At 63.3% G+C, this 14325-nt stretch overlaps 2 non-coding genes and 2 pseudogenes across 2 annotated transcripts; all 4 read left to right on the plus strand.

The window, feature by feature from the left end:
- The first annotated feature begins 797 nt into the window (after nt 1-797).
- Nucleotides 798-916, plus strand: LOC142870658 (5S ribosomal RNA). The gene has a single exon (XR_012919031.1). It is a non-coding gene; the product is annotated as a 5S ribosomal RNA (ribosomal RNA).
- A 3518-nt stretch (nt 917-4434) lies between these two features.
- LOC142870660 (5S ribosomal RNA) lies at nt 4435-4553 on the plus strand. The gene has a single exon (XR_012919033.1). It is a non-coding gene; the product is annotated as a 5S ribosomal RNA (ribosomal RNA).
- A 3289-nt stretch (nt 4554-7842) lies between these two features.
- On the plus strand, nt 7843-7961 carry LOC142870667 (uncharacterized; annotated as a pseudogene).
- Nucleotides 7962-10071: 2110 nt separating this feature from the next.
- LOC142870671 (uncharacterized) lies at nt 10072-10191 on the plus strand (annotated as a pseudogene).
- The last annotated feature ends 4134 nt before the right edge of the window (nt 10192-14325 follow it).

Here is a 14325-nt window from a genome sequence, read left to right on the forward strand (position 1 = left end):
CGCCAGGGTGGTCGGGGTCCAATGCAGCCCCGGCCAGGCCCAGGCCCCTTGGACTGGGCCACAGGAGGACACAGAGTAGGGTCCCGGCCCCCACGGTCGCGTTGCTGGCAGTTCTCCAAGGGCTTGGGCGTTTTCCAGAGGTAGGAGATGGAGGGGACTGATTTCTTCTGCGCCCCACAAACCACGCCACCCGACCCATGGGACACATCCCTAGAGAGAGAGAGAGACGCCCCATACACTCGCTCCCCTCCCCCATGCGCTGTGCCCCAGCCTGGGCCCAAGGGAATAGGCAGCAGCCCACCCACAGGGTGGGGGGCGCAGCTGAAAGGGGTTGTCGGGGAGGGCGGCCCCTGCCTGGGGTCAAAGGGCGGGCGACCCGCGCATGGGCAATCGGGGCGGCGGCGGCGGCAGCAGCGGCCACGAGCTGGGGGTGGGGGGCGGGTAGGTGAAGGAGGCCAGGCGAGGAGAGGAAGGGGGCTGGAAGGTCTCCACCTTGGCGAGTCCAGCCGTGGAGGCGCATCTTGTGTGAGTGTGAGTGAGTGAGTGTGAGTGTGAGTGTGTGTGTGTGTGTGTGTGTGTATAGAGAGACAGCCCCCCACCCCGGCCCGCCGCTCCCTGCCCGCCCCGCCCTGCCCCGCCTGTCAGCCCTGTCCCTCGGAGCCCGCCGGACCCGGCCGGTGAACTCAACATGCCCGCCCGGTGCGGGTCAGTACCGGCGCGGGGCCTGGGGCAGGAGGAGGCGGCGGGGAAGCGCAGAGAGGCTCGGCTTCTTGAGCGGGGCAGGGGCGCCCTCCGCCGTCTAGGGCCACACCACCCTGAACGCGCCCGATCTCGTCTGATCTCGGAAGCTAAGCAGGGTCGGGCCTGGTTAGTACTTGGATGGGAGACCGCCTAGGAATACCGGGTGCCGTAGGCTTCTTCTTTTTTTTTTTTTTTGTTTTGCCTCTTGTTCTGTCCCCTCTCTGAGAGCGAGGCGGCGGCCCGGGGTGGGGGTCACCCCCACCCTCAGCGCCCGCCGCGGTGCCTGGCGCCCCAGCCCGCACCGTGGGGCCTCCTCTTGTCCCAAGCCGCGACACCGCCGTCACGCGGCAGCATGCGTGGCTTCTGGACTGTCAGGTCTCAGACCAAAGGTCTGCTCTGTGGGAACCGACACGCTGGAGGAAACCTTGAGAGTCTGAGAGGGGAGGGAGTTCCAGAAGAAGGCCAGGATGTCATTTTGAGGGAGTATGTGACCAGAACTCGTCCCGTTGCTTTTGGGGTTCTATGGGCTACACGTAGGAATCTTTGGTGGTGGCACCTGATGTTGGGGGATCCGGAGTCACACCCAGACCTGCTCCACAGGCCTCCTTTTACTTTTCTCTTCGGATTCATTATTTTTTAAAAGTGTCTCTTATCTCTATGATTGCATTTTCTTTTCTCTCTCTTTTCAAGCAGATGATGGGAGTCCAAGTATGAAGGTGACATGTGTTGCCCGCGCCCCCCTCCCCCCTGTGTTCTTATTCATTTACCTCTGATGTTGTTCCAGCGTATTGTGGGGGTACCAATGTTAAGGTCAGGTAGGTTGCCCTCTCCCAGCCTCCCCCCTCGGGTCAGAGCCTCAAGTGCGCCAATCCCCCAGTCGGTGCGCACTCACCCCATTCCTAATGGAGGTGTATGCCCATCCCCTCCCCCCACCCGCCCGACACCCACCCGATGAAGGTGATTCCTCTGTGTCCACTTGGGTGTCCGTCGGTTCGTACCCATTTGCTGGTGAGCACGAGCACGTGGTGCTCGTGTGTCCATTCTTGGGCTACCTGGCTTACTGGAACGGGTTCCAGCTCTGGCCAGGAGAACCACGAGAGGTGCCCTCTCACCGCTGCTCCTCCTAGCTGAATAGCACTCCGTGGTGTCCACGCGCCACATTTCATTTACGCACTCGTGGGTCGATGGGCACTCGGGTCGCTTCCAGGTCTTTGCGATTGTGACTTGTGCCCTGAGTCTAACCCTAACCCTTACCCAGCCCGTCTCCTCCTCGGCCCCTGCCTGACTGACTCCTTCCCGCCCGGCTGTCTCCTGTCACCGTCCTCTGCCCCTGCCTGACACGCTCCTCCCCGCCCGGGCCGTCACCGTCCTCGGCCCCTGCCTGACGGGGCTCCTCCATCGCCTGGGCATTCCAAGGGCTTGGTGTGGACGCTGGTTCCAGGACGCCCTCCCAGGAACCCGGTAGCAGGGCGGCCGCAGCGTCTCGCGCCACCCAACCGTCCGCCGGCCGGCGGCCGTCGCTAAGTGGCGGCCTGCGGGGGACGTGGCCCCACTTTGGGGCGGGCGCCCAGCCTGGTGTCTTCTATGAGGCCCCGTGGCTGCTTTTCCCCCCCGCAAGGGCAGCGCCGCGGAGGTGGGGACCGCCTCCTCGTGGGGACGTACACCCAGCTCTCCATGTCGGATTCCGGGGCTCTCTGTCCTGCCAGAAGGCCCAGCTGGCCTGCGGGTCCTTAGAGTGGCAAAAACATCCAAAAACTGAGATTGTGGGTCCGGTGGTTGTCTGCACTTCTGTGCTGGGCACCCCAGGGAGGCCCGGGGGCTGGCTGGACAACGCGGTCTGCTGGGCAGGGGGGGGGTTTGGAGGAGCAACTGATGCCCTTTGCACTTTGGGTAGCAAGTGTCTGAGGTGTCTCTGAGCCCTGCGCCATGTCGGGGGGGGGTGGGAGGTCGGGGGGGTGGAGGAGCAGGAGGAGGAGGAGGAGGAGGTGGGAAGGGCCGTGGCCTGCAGTCGTCTTCCCGGGGTGGCTTCTTCCACAGGCTGCTTGGCCTGGGCTCCCTGCACCTGGGCCTTTGGAGGACTGGCCCTGTGCTTGCCAACGCTTCCCCTGCAGGGACCCAGAGCTGGGAGGTTGCATCTCTCAGCCCTGGGTCGGGCAGAGCCCCAGCGGGCCATGCCCACAACCTCTCTCAGCACGGGTCCCCCAGAAGGCTCCTTTGGGACCAGGATTCTCTTGCGGGTGACTCTTTAAGGTCTGGCCCCTGGATGGAGGGGCACCAGGAGTAGAGGAGCAGGAAGGGGAAGGGGGTGGCCATGCGAGGGGACACTTTCAGGCCAAGTCCCAGCTTCAGCCTGATCCTCTGGGAACCCCGGGGTGTACGTCACATCTCCTGGTTGTCCCGCTCTGAGACAAGGAGCCGGGCTTCGCATTCCCCCAGCAGCCAGTCATGGGCTGAGGACACCTGGGGCATTGGGAACTCCCTGGCTTCTCCTTGGCTTAACATCTGGAGCTGCTTGTGAATCGTGCCGCCACACACACCCGAGTGCAGGTGTCTTCTGCACAGACTGCGGGCCTCGCTCTTCTGAATGCCGCTAGCTCGCCACCCACCCACGGGTGAACCTGGTCAGGGTACTTTCTCTCGGGGGCAGACTCTGATCCTGGCGGGCTACCGGTGTTTCTGTTTGCTCGTTTCTTTCTTCCATTTCGGGAAAGGCTTCCTTACTGGGTGTGGAAATCTCCTATGCCTTTCCTCGCCTATTCTGTCAGCTTTAAAATTCTCTTTCAGTTGCCACCCTCACAGATGGATTAGGAAACTCTTTCCGGTGCACTCATTAGTGAAATGACCTCAATGAAGCTGGAATCCAATATCTAATCGCCGATTTTTAGCGAGTCCACACGCCAGGGTGGTCGGGGTCCAATGCAGCCCCGGCCAGGCCCAGGCCCCTTGGACTGGGCCACAGGAGGACACAGAGGAGGGTCCCGGCCCCCACGGTCGCGTTGCCGGCAGTTCTCCAAGGGCTTGGGCGTTTTCCAGAGGTAGGAGATGGAGGGGACTGATTTCTTCTGCGCCCCACAAACCACGCCACCACACCCATGGGACACATCCCTAGAGAGAGAGAGAGATGCCCCATACACTCGCTCCCCTCCCCCATGCGATGTGCCCCAGCCCGGGCCCAAGGGAATAGGCAGCAGCCCACCCACAGGGTGGGGGGCGCAGCTGAAAGGGGTTGTCGGGGAGGGCGGCCCCTGCCTGGGGTCAAAGGGCGGGCGACCCGCGCATGCGCAATCGGGGCGGCGGCGGCGGTGGCGGCGGCAGCGGCCACGAGCTGGGGGTGGGGGGCGGGTAGGTGAAGGAGGCCAGGCGAGGAGAGGAAGTGGGCTGGAATGTCTCCACCTCGGTGAGTCCAGCCGTGGAGGCGCATCTTGTGTGAGTGTGAGTGAGTGAGTGTGAGTGTGAGTGTGTGTGTGTGTGTGTGTGTGTATAGAGAGACAGCCCCCCACCCCGGCCCGCCGCTCCCTGCCCGCCCCGCCCCGCCTGTCACCCCCGTCCCTCGGAGCCCGCCGGACCCGGCCGGTGAACTCAACAGGCCCGCCCGGTGCGGGTCAGCGCTGGCGCGGGGCCTGGGGCGGGAGGAGGCGGCAGGGAAGCGCAGAGAGGCTCGGCTTTTTGAGCGGGGCAGGGGCGCCCTCCGCCGTCTAGGGCCACACCACCCTGAACGCGCCCGATCTCGTCTGATCTCGGAAGCTAAGCAGGGTCGGGCCTGGTTAATACTTGGATGGGAGACCGCCTGGGAATACCGGGTGCCGTAGGCGTCTTCTTTTTTTTTTTTTTTGTTTTGCCTCTTGTTCTGTCCCCTCTCTGGGAGCGAGGCGGCGGCCCGGGGTGGGGGTCACCCCCACCCTCAGCGCCCGCCGCGGTGCCTGGCGCCCCAGCCCGCACCGTGGGGCCTCCTCTTGTCCCAAGCCGCGACACCGCCGTCACGCGGCAGCATGCGTGGCTTCTGGACTGTCAGGTCTCAGACCAAAGGTCTGCTCTGTGGGAACCGACACGCTGGAGGAAACCTTGAGAGTCTGAGAGGGGAGGGAGTTCCAGAAGAAGGCCAGGATGTCATTTTGAGGGAGTATGTGACCAGAACTCGTCCCGTTGCTTTTGGGGTTCTATGGGCTACACGTAGGAATCTTTGGTGGTGGCACCTGATGTTGGGGGATCCGGAGTCACACCCAGACCTGCTCCACAGGCCTCCTTTTACTTTTCTCTTCGGATTCATTATTTTTTAAAAGTGTCTCTTATCTCTATGATTGCATTTTCTTTTCTCTCTCTTTTCAAGCAGATGATGGGAGTCCAAGTATGAAGGTGACATGTGTTGCCCGCGCCCCCCTCCCCCCTGTGTTCTTATTCATTTACCTCTGATGTTGTTCCAGCGTATTGTGGGGGTACCAATGTTAAGGTCAGGTAGGTTGCCCTCTCCCAGCCTCCCCCCTCGGGTCAGAGCCTCAAGTGCGCCAATCCCCCAGTCGGTGCGCACTCACCCCATTCCTAATGGAGGTGTATGCCCATCCCCTCCCCCCACCCGCCCGACACCCACCCGATGAAGGTGATTCCTCTGTGTCCACTTAGGTGTCCATCGGTTCGTACCCATTTGCTGGTGAGCGCGAGCACGTGGTGCTCGTGTGTCCATTCTTGGGCTACCTGGCTTACTGGAACGGGTTCCAGCTCTGGCCAGGAGAACCACGAGAGGTGCCCTCTCACCGCTGCTCCTCCTAGCTGAATAGCACTCCGTGGTGTCCACGCGCCACATTTCATTTACGCACTCGTGGGTCGATGGGCACTCGGGTCGCTTCCAGGTCTTTGCGATTGTGACTTGTGCCCTGAGTCTAACCCTAACCCTTACCCAGCCCGTCTCCTCCTCGGCCCCTGCCTGACTGACTCCTTCCCGCCCGGCTGTCTCCTGTCACCGTCCTCTGCCCCTGCCTGACACGCTCCTCCCCGCCCGGGCCGTCACCGTCCTCGGCCCCTGCCTGACGGGGCTCCTCCATCGCCTGGGCCTTCCAAGGGCTTGGTGTGGACGCTGGTTCCAGGACGCCCTCCCAGGAACCCGGTAGCAGGGCGGCCGCAGCGTCTCGCGCCACCCAACCGTCCGCCGGTCGGCGGCCGTCGCTAAGTGGCCTGCGGGGGACGTGGCCCCACTTTGGGGCGGGCGCCCAGCCTGGTGTCTTCTATGAGGCCCCGTGGCTGCTTTTCCCCCCCGCAAGGGCAGCGCCGCGGAGGTGGGGACCGCCTCCTCGTGGGGACGTACACCCAGCTCTCCATGTCGGATTCCGGGGCTCTCTGTCCTGCCAGAAGGCCCAGCTGGCCTGCGGGTCCTTAGAGTGGCAAAAACATCCAAAAACTGAGATTGTGGGTCCGGTGGTTGTCTGCACTTCTGTGCTGGGCACCCCAGGGAGGCCCGGGGGCTGGCTGGACAACGCGGTCTGCTGGGCAGGGGGGGGGTTTGGAGGAGCAACTGATGCCCTTTGCACTTTGGGTAGCAAGTGTCTGAGGTGTCTCTGAGCCCTGCGCCATGTCGGGGGGGGGTGGGAGGTCGGGCGGGTGGAGGAGGAGGAGGAGGAGGTGGGAAGGGCCGTGGCCTGCAGTCGTGTTCCCGGGGTGGCTTCTTCCACAGGCTGCTTGGCCTGGGCTCCCTGCACCTGGGCCTTTGGAGGACTGGCCCTGTGCTTGCCAACGCTTCCCCTGCAGGGACCCAGAGCTGGGAGGTTGCATCTCTCAGCCCTGGGTCGGGCAGAGCCCCAGCGGGCCATGCCCACAACCTCTCTCAGCACGGGTCCCCCAGAAGGCTCCTTTGGGACCAGGATTCTCTTGCGGGTGACTCTTTAAGGTCTGGCCCCTGGATGGAGGGGCACCAGGAGTAGAGGAGCAGGAAGGGGAAGGGGGTGGCCATGCGAGGGGACACTTTCAGGCCAAGTCCCAGCTTCAGCCTGATCCTCCTGGGAACCCCGGGGTGTACGTCACATCTCCTGGTTGTCCCGCTCTGAGACAAGGAGCCGGGCTTCGCATTCCCCCAGCAGCCAGTCGTGGGCTGAGGACACCTGGGGCGTTGGGAACTCCCTGGCTTCTCCTTGGCTTAACATCTGGAGCTGCTTGTGAATCGTGCCGCCACACACACCTGAGTGCAGGTGTCTTCTGCACAGGCTGCGGGCCTCGCTCTTCTGAATGCCGCTAGCTCGCCACCCACCCACGGGTGAACCTGGTCAGGGTACTTTCTCTCGGGGGCAGACTCTGATCCTGGCGGGCTACCGGTGTTTCTGTTTGCTCGTTTCTTTCTTCCATTTCGGGAAAGGCTTCCTTACTGGGTGTGGAAATCTCCTATGCCTTTCTTCGCCTATTCTGTCAGCTTTAAAATTCTCTTTCAGTTGCCACCCTCACAGATGGATTAGGAAACTCTTTCCGGTGCACTCATTAGTGAAATGACCTCAACGAAGCTGAGGGTTCCAATGCAGCCCCACAAACCACGCCCCACAAACCACGCCACCCCACCCATGGGACACATCCCTAGAGAGAGAGAGAGACGTCCCATACACTCGCTCCCCTCCCCTATGTGCTGTGCCCCAGCCCTGGCCGTGGAGAATAGGCGGCAGCCCACCCACAGGGTTGGGGGCGCAGCTGAAAGGGGTTGTTGGGGATGGCGGCCCCTGCCTGGGGTCAAAGGGCGGGCGACCCGCGCGTGCGCAATTGGCGGTGGCCGCGGCCAGGAGCTGGGGGTGGGGGGCGGGTAGGTGGAGGTGGCCAGGCGAGGAGAGGAAGGGGGCTGGAAGGTCTCCACCTTGGCGAGTCCAGCCGTGGAGGCGCATCTTATGTGAGTGTGAGTGAGTGAGTGTGAGTGTGTGTGTGTGTGTGTGTATAGAGAGAGACAGCCCCCCACCCCGGTCCGCTGCTCCCTGCCTGCCCCGCCCCTCCCCGCCTGTCACCCTCGTCCCTCAGAGCCCGCCGGACCTGGCCTGTGAACTCAACAGACCAGCCCGGCGCGGGGCCTGGGGCGGGAGGAGGCGGCGGGGAAGCGCAGAGAGGCTCGGCTTCTTGAGCGGGGCAGGGGCGCCCTCCGCCGTCTAGGGCCACACCACCCTGAACGCGCCCGACCTTGTCTGATCTCGGGAGCTAAGCAGGGTCTGGCCTGGTTATTACTTGGATGGGAGACCGCCTGGGAATACCGGGTGCCGTAGGCTGCTTCTTTTTTGTTGTTGTTGTTTTGCCTCTTGTTCTGTCCCCTTTCTGGGAGCGAGGCGGCGACCCGGGGCGGGGGTCACCCCCACCCTGAGCGCCCGCCGCGGTGCCTGGCGCCCCAGCCCGCACCGTGGGGCCTCCTCTTGTCCCAAGCCGCACACCGCCGTCACGCGGCAGCACGCGTGGCTTCTGGACTGTCAGGTCTCAGACCAAAGGTCTGCTCTGTGGGAACCGACATGCTGGAGGAAACCTTGAGAGTCTGAGAGGGGAGGGAGTTCCAGAAGAAGGCCAGGATGTCATTTTGAGGGAGTATGTGACCAGAACTCGTCCCGTTGCTTTTGGGGTTCTATGGGCTACACGTAAGAATCTTTGGTGGCGGCCATCGCTAAGTGGCCTGCGGGGGACGTGCCCCCGCTGTGCCGTGGGCGCCCAGCCTGGTGTCTTCTCTGAGGCCCCGCGGCTGCTTTTCCCCCCGCAAGGGGAGAGCCGCGGAGGTGGGGACCGCCTCCTCGTGGGGACGTACACCCAGCTCTCCACATCGGATTCCGGGGCTCTCTGTCCTGCCAGAAGGCCCAGCTGGCCTGCGGGTCCTTAGAGTGGCAAAAACATCCGAAAACTGAGATTGAGGGTCCGGTGGATATGGCTGCTTGTCCTGGGCTCCCTGCACCTGGGCCTTTGGAGTACTGGCCCTGTGCTTGCCAACGCTTCCCCTGCAGGGACCCAGAGCTGGGAGGTTGCATCTCTCAGCCCTGGGTCAGGCAGAGCCCCAGCGGGCCATGCCCACAACCTCTCTCAGCACGGGTCCCCCAGAAGGCTCTTTTGGGACCAGGATTCTCTTGCGGGTGACTCTTTAAGGTCTGGCCCCTGGATGGAGGGGCACCAGGAGTAGAGGAGCAGGCAGGGGAAGGGGGTGGCCATGCGAGGGGACACTTTGAGGCCAAGTCCCAGCTTCAGCCTGATCCTCCTGGGAACCCCTCTCTGAGACAAGGAGCCGGGCTTCGCATTCCCACAGCAGCCAGTCGTGGGCTGAGGACACCTGGGGGGTTGGGAACTCCCTGGCTTCTCCTTGGCTTAACATCTGGAGCTGCTTGTGAATTGTGCCGCCACACACACCCGAGTGCCGGTGTCTTCCGCACAGACTGCGGGCCTCGCTCTTCTGAATGCCGCCAGCTCGCGACCCACCCACAGGTGAACCTGGTCAGGGTACTTTCTCTCAGGGGCAGACTCTGATCCGGGGGGCTAACTGTGTCTCTGTTTGCTCGTTTCTTTCTTCCATTTCGGGAAAGTCTTCCTTTTTGGGTGTGGAAATCTCCTATGCCTTCCCTCGCCTATTCTGTCAGCTTTCAAATTCTCTTTCAGTTGCCACCCTCAGAGATGGATTAGGAAACTCTTTCCGGTGCACTCATTAGTGAAATGACCTCAATGAAGCTGGAATCCAATATCTAATCGCCGATTTTTAGCGAGTCCACACGCCAGGGTGGTCGGGGTCCAATGCAGCCCCGGCCAGGCCCAGGCCCCTTGGACCGGGCCACAGGAGGACACAGAGGAGGGTCCCAGCCCCCAGGAAGCGGTGCCGGCAGTTCTCCACGGGCTTGGGCATTTTCCAGAGGTAGGAGATGGAGGGGACTGATTTCTTCAGCGCCCCACAAACCACGCCACCCCACCCCACCCATGGGACACATCCCCAGAGAGAGTCCCCATACACTGGCTCCCCTCCCCCTTGCGCTGTGCCCCAGCCCTGGCCCGGGGGAATAGGTGGCAGCCCACCCACAGGGCGAGGGGGGGGCGCAGCTGAAAGGGGTTGTGGGGGAGGGCGGCCCCTGGCTGGGGTCAAAGGGCGAGCATCTGGCGCGGCGCGCTGTGGGCAGTCAGCGGTGGCGACGGGCTGGGGGTGGGCAGCGGGTAGGTGATGGAGGCCGGGGGAGGAGACGAGGGGGGCTGGAAGGGCTCCACCTTGGCGAGTTCAGCCATGGAGGCGCATCTTGTGTTAGTGTGAGTGTGTGTGTGTGTATAGAGAGACAGCCCCCCACCCTGCCCCGCCCCGCCCATCACCCCCTTCCTTCCCTGGGAGCCCACGGGGCCTGGGGCTGGAGGAGGCGGCGGGGAAGCACAGAGGGTGGCCACACCACCCTGAATGCCCCTTATCTCGTCTGGTCTTGGAAGCTAAGCAGGGTCGGGCCATCGTTAGTACCTGGATGGGAGACCGCCTGGGCATACCGGGTGCCACAGGCTTCTTCTTCTTCTTCTTCTTTTTTTTGCCTCTTGTTCTGTCCCCTTTCTGGGAGGGCGGCAGCGGCCGGGGTGGGGGTGACCCCCACCCTCGGCGCCCGCCATGGTGCCTGGCGCGCCAGCCCTCACCGTGGGGCCTCCTCTTGTCCCAAGCCGCGACACCGCTGCCACGCGGCAGCACGCGTGGCATCTGGACTCTCAGGTCTCAGACCAAAAGTCTGGCACCCTGTCTGACCGTCCCCCATGGGTGTGTGGACACAGCCAGATCCACACCGCGCCCTGCCTGCCCGTCTCCGGTGGGTGTGTGGACACAGCCAGATCTACACAGCGCCCTGCCTGCCCGTCTCCGGTGGGTGAGTGGACACAGCCACATCCACACAGCACCCTTTCTGGCCAGATCCAAACAGCACACTCTCTGCCCATCTCCCGTGGGTGTGTTGACACAGCCACATCCACACAGCACCCTTCCGCCCGTCTCCCATGGGTGAGTGGACACAGCCAGATCCACACCGCGCCCTGCCTGCCCGTCTCCGGTGGGTGTGTGGACACAGCCAGATCCACACCGCGCCCTGCCTGCCCGTCTCCGGTGGGTGAGTGGACACAGCCACATCCACACAGCACCCTTTCTGACCATCTCCCATGGATGTGTGGACACAGCATGTTCCACACAGCGCCCTGCCTGCCCATCTGCCGTGGGTGAGTGGACAGAGCCAGATCCACATAGCGCCCTCCCTGCCCGTCTCCCGTGAGTGTGTGTTCACGGCAACATCCACACGGCGCCCAGCCTGCCCGTCTCCCGTGCGTGAGTGGACACAGCCACATCCACACAGCGCCCTGCCTGCTCGTCTACCGTGAGTCAGTGGAAACAGCCAGATCTACACTGCGCCCTGCCTACCCATCTCCCGTGGGTGAGTGGACACAGCCACATCCACACTGCAACCTGCCATCCCGTCTCCCGTGGGTGTGTGGACACGGCAAGATCCACACTGCGCCCTGCCTCCCCGTCTCCCGTGGCTGTGTGGACACGGCAAGATCGACACTGCGCCCTGCCTCCCTGTCTCCTGTGGGTGAGTGGACACAGCCAGTTCCACACAGCGCCCTGCCTGACCATATCCCATGGGTAAGTGGACACACCCAGATCCAAACAGCGCCCTGCCTTCCCGTCTCCATTGGGTGTGTGGACAAAGCCAGATCCACACAGAGCTCTGCCTGCCCATCACCCATGGGTGAGTGGACACAGTCAGATCCACACTGCGCCCTGCCTGCCCGTCTCCCGTGGTTGAGTGGAAACAGCAGGATCCACACTGCGCGCTGCCTGCCCATCTCCAGTGGGTGAGTGGACAGAGCCAGATACACACGGCGCCCAGCCTGCCCGTCTCCCATTGGTGAGTGGACACAGCCACATCCACAAAGCACCTTGCCTGACCATCTCCCATGGGTGTGTGGACACAGCAAGTTCCACACTGCGCTCTGCCTGCCCATCTCCCGTGGGTGAGTGGACACAGCCACATCAACACTGCGCCCTGCCTCCCGTTTCCCGTGGGTGTGTGGACACACCAGTTCCACACTGCACCCTGTCTGCCCGACACCCCTGGGTGAGTGGAACCAGCCAGTTCAACACTGGGCCCTGCCTGCCCGTCTCCCATGAGTGTGTGGACACGGCAAGATCCACACTGTGCCCTACCTGCCCGTCTCCTGTGGTTGAGTGGACACAGCCAGTTCCACACTGCACCCTGCCTGCCCGTCTCCCGTGGCTGAGTAGACACAGGCAGATCCACACAGCGCCCTGCCTGCCCGTCTCCCGTGGGTGAGTAGACACAGCCAGATCCACACAGCGCCGCGACCTGCCTGCCCGTCTCCCGTGGGTTAGTGGACATAGCCAGATCCACACAGTGCCCTGCCTGTCCGTCTCTCATGAGTGTGTCGACACAACCAGATCCACACGGCGCCCAGCCTGCACGTCTCCCATGGGTGTGTGGACACAGCCAGATACAGCGCCCTGTCTGCCCGTCTCCCGTGGGTGAGTGGACACAGCCAGATCCACACTGCACCCTGCCTGCCCGTCTCCCGTGGGTGAGTGGACACAGCCAGATTGTCACGGTGCCCAGCCTGCCCATCTCGTGTGGGTGAGTGGACACAGCCACATCCACACAGCACCCTTCCTGCCAGTCTCACGTGGGTGAGTGGACACAGCCAGATCCACACTGCGCCCTGCCTTCCCGTCTCCCGTGGGTGAGTGGACACAGCCAGTTCTACACTGTGCCCTGTGTGCCCGTCACCCATGGGTGAGTGGACACAGCCAGTTCCACACTGTGCCTTGCCTGCCCATCTCCCGTGGGTGTGAGGACACGGCAAGATCCACACTGCACCCTACCTGCCTGTATCCCGTGGGTGAGTGGACACAGCCGGTTCCACACTGCGCCCTTCCTGCCCATCTCTTGTGGGTGAGTGGACACAGACACATCCACAATGTGCCCTGCCTGTCCGTCTCCCGGGAGTGTGTGGACACAGCCAGATCCACACGGCGCCCAGCCTGCCCGTCTCCCGTGGGTGTGTGGACACAGCCACATCCACACAGCACCCTGCCTGACCGTATCCCATGGTTGTGTGGAAACATCTAGATCCACAAAGCGCCGTGCCTGCCCGTCTCCTGAGGGTGTGTAGACACAGCCAGTTCCACACTGCTCCCTGCCTGCCCGTCTCCCGTGGGTGTGTGGACACAGCCAGATCCACACAGCGCCCTGCCTGCCCGTCACCCATGGGTAATTGGACACAGCCAGACCCAGACAGCGCCCTGCCTGCCCATCTCCCGTGGCTGTGTGGACACGGCAAGATCCACACAGCGCCCTGCCTGCCCATCTCCCGTGGGTTAGTGGACACAGCCAGATCCACACCGCGCCCTGCCTGCTTGTCTCTGGTGAGTGTGTGGACACAGCAAGTTCCACACAGCGCCCTGCCTGACCGTCTCCCATGGGCTGTGTAGACAGCCAGTTCCACACAGAGCCCTGCTTGCCCGTCTCCCGTGGGTGAGTGGACACAGCCAGTTCCACACTGCGCCCTGCCTGCCCGTCTCCCGTGGGTGTGTGGACACACCCAGATCAACACAACGCACGGCCTGCCAGTCTCCCATGGGTGTGTGGACACACCCAGATCAACACAGCGCACGGCCTGCCGTCTCCCATGGGTGTGTGGTCACAGCCAGTTCCACACTGCGCCCTGCCTGCCTGTCACCCATGGGTGAGTGGACACAGCCAGATCCACACTGCGCCCTGCCTGCCCGACTCCCGTGGGTGTGTGGACACACCCAGTTCCACACTGCGCCCTTCATGCCCATCTCTAATCGGTGTGGGGACACATCCAGATCAACTCAGCGCCCAGCCTGCCCGTCTCCCGTGGGTGAGTGGACACAGCCAGATCAACACAGCGCACGGCCTGCCCGTCTCCCATGGGTGTGTGGACACAGCCAGTTCCACACTGCGCCCTGCCTGCCCATCACCCATGGGTGAGTGGACACAGCCAGATCCACACTGCACCCTGCCTGCCCGTCTCCCATGGTTGAGTGGACACAGCCAGATCCACACTGCACCCTGCCTGCCCGTCTCCCGTGGGTATGTGGACATAGCCATTTCTATACAGAGCCCTGCCTGCCCCTCTCCGGTGGGTGTGTGGACACAGCCAGTTCCAAATTGTGCCCTGCCGGCCCATCACCCATGTTTGAGTGGACACAGCTAGTTCCACACTGCGCCCTACCTGCCCGTCTCCCATGGGTGAGTGGATACAGCCACATCCACACTGCGCCCCGACTGCCCGTCTCCCGTGGGTGTATGGACACAGCAAGATGCACACTGCGCCCTGCCAGCCCGTCTCCTGTGGGTGTGTGGACACAGCCAGATCCACACGGCACCCAGCCTGCCCGTCTCCCGTGAGTGAGTGGACACAGCCAGATCCACACTGCGCCCTGCCTGCCCGTCTCGCGTGCGTGTGTGGTCACAGCAAGTTCCACACAGAGCTCTGCCTGTCCGTCTCCTGTGCTTGTGTGGACACAGCTAGTTCACTCTGTGCCCTGCCTGCCCATCACCCATGGGTGAGTGGACACAGCCAGATCCACACGGCACCCAGCTTGCCCGTCTCCCATGG

This window comes from Microcebus murinus, chromosome 4 (genome assembly GCF_040939455.1).
Source record: "Microcebus murinus isolate Inina chromosome 4, M.murinus_Inina_mat1.0, whole genome shotgun sequence".
Taxonomy (NCBI): Eukaryota; Metazoa; Chordata; class Mammalia; order Primates; family Cheirogaleidae; genus Microcebus; species Microcebus murinus.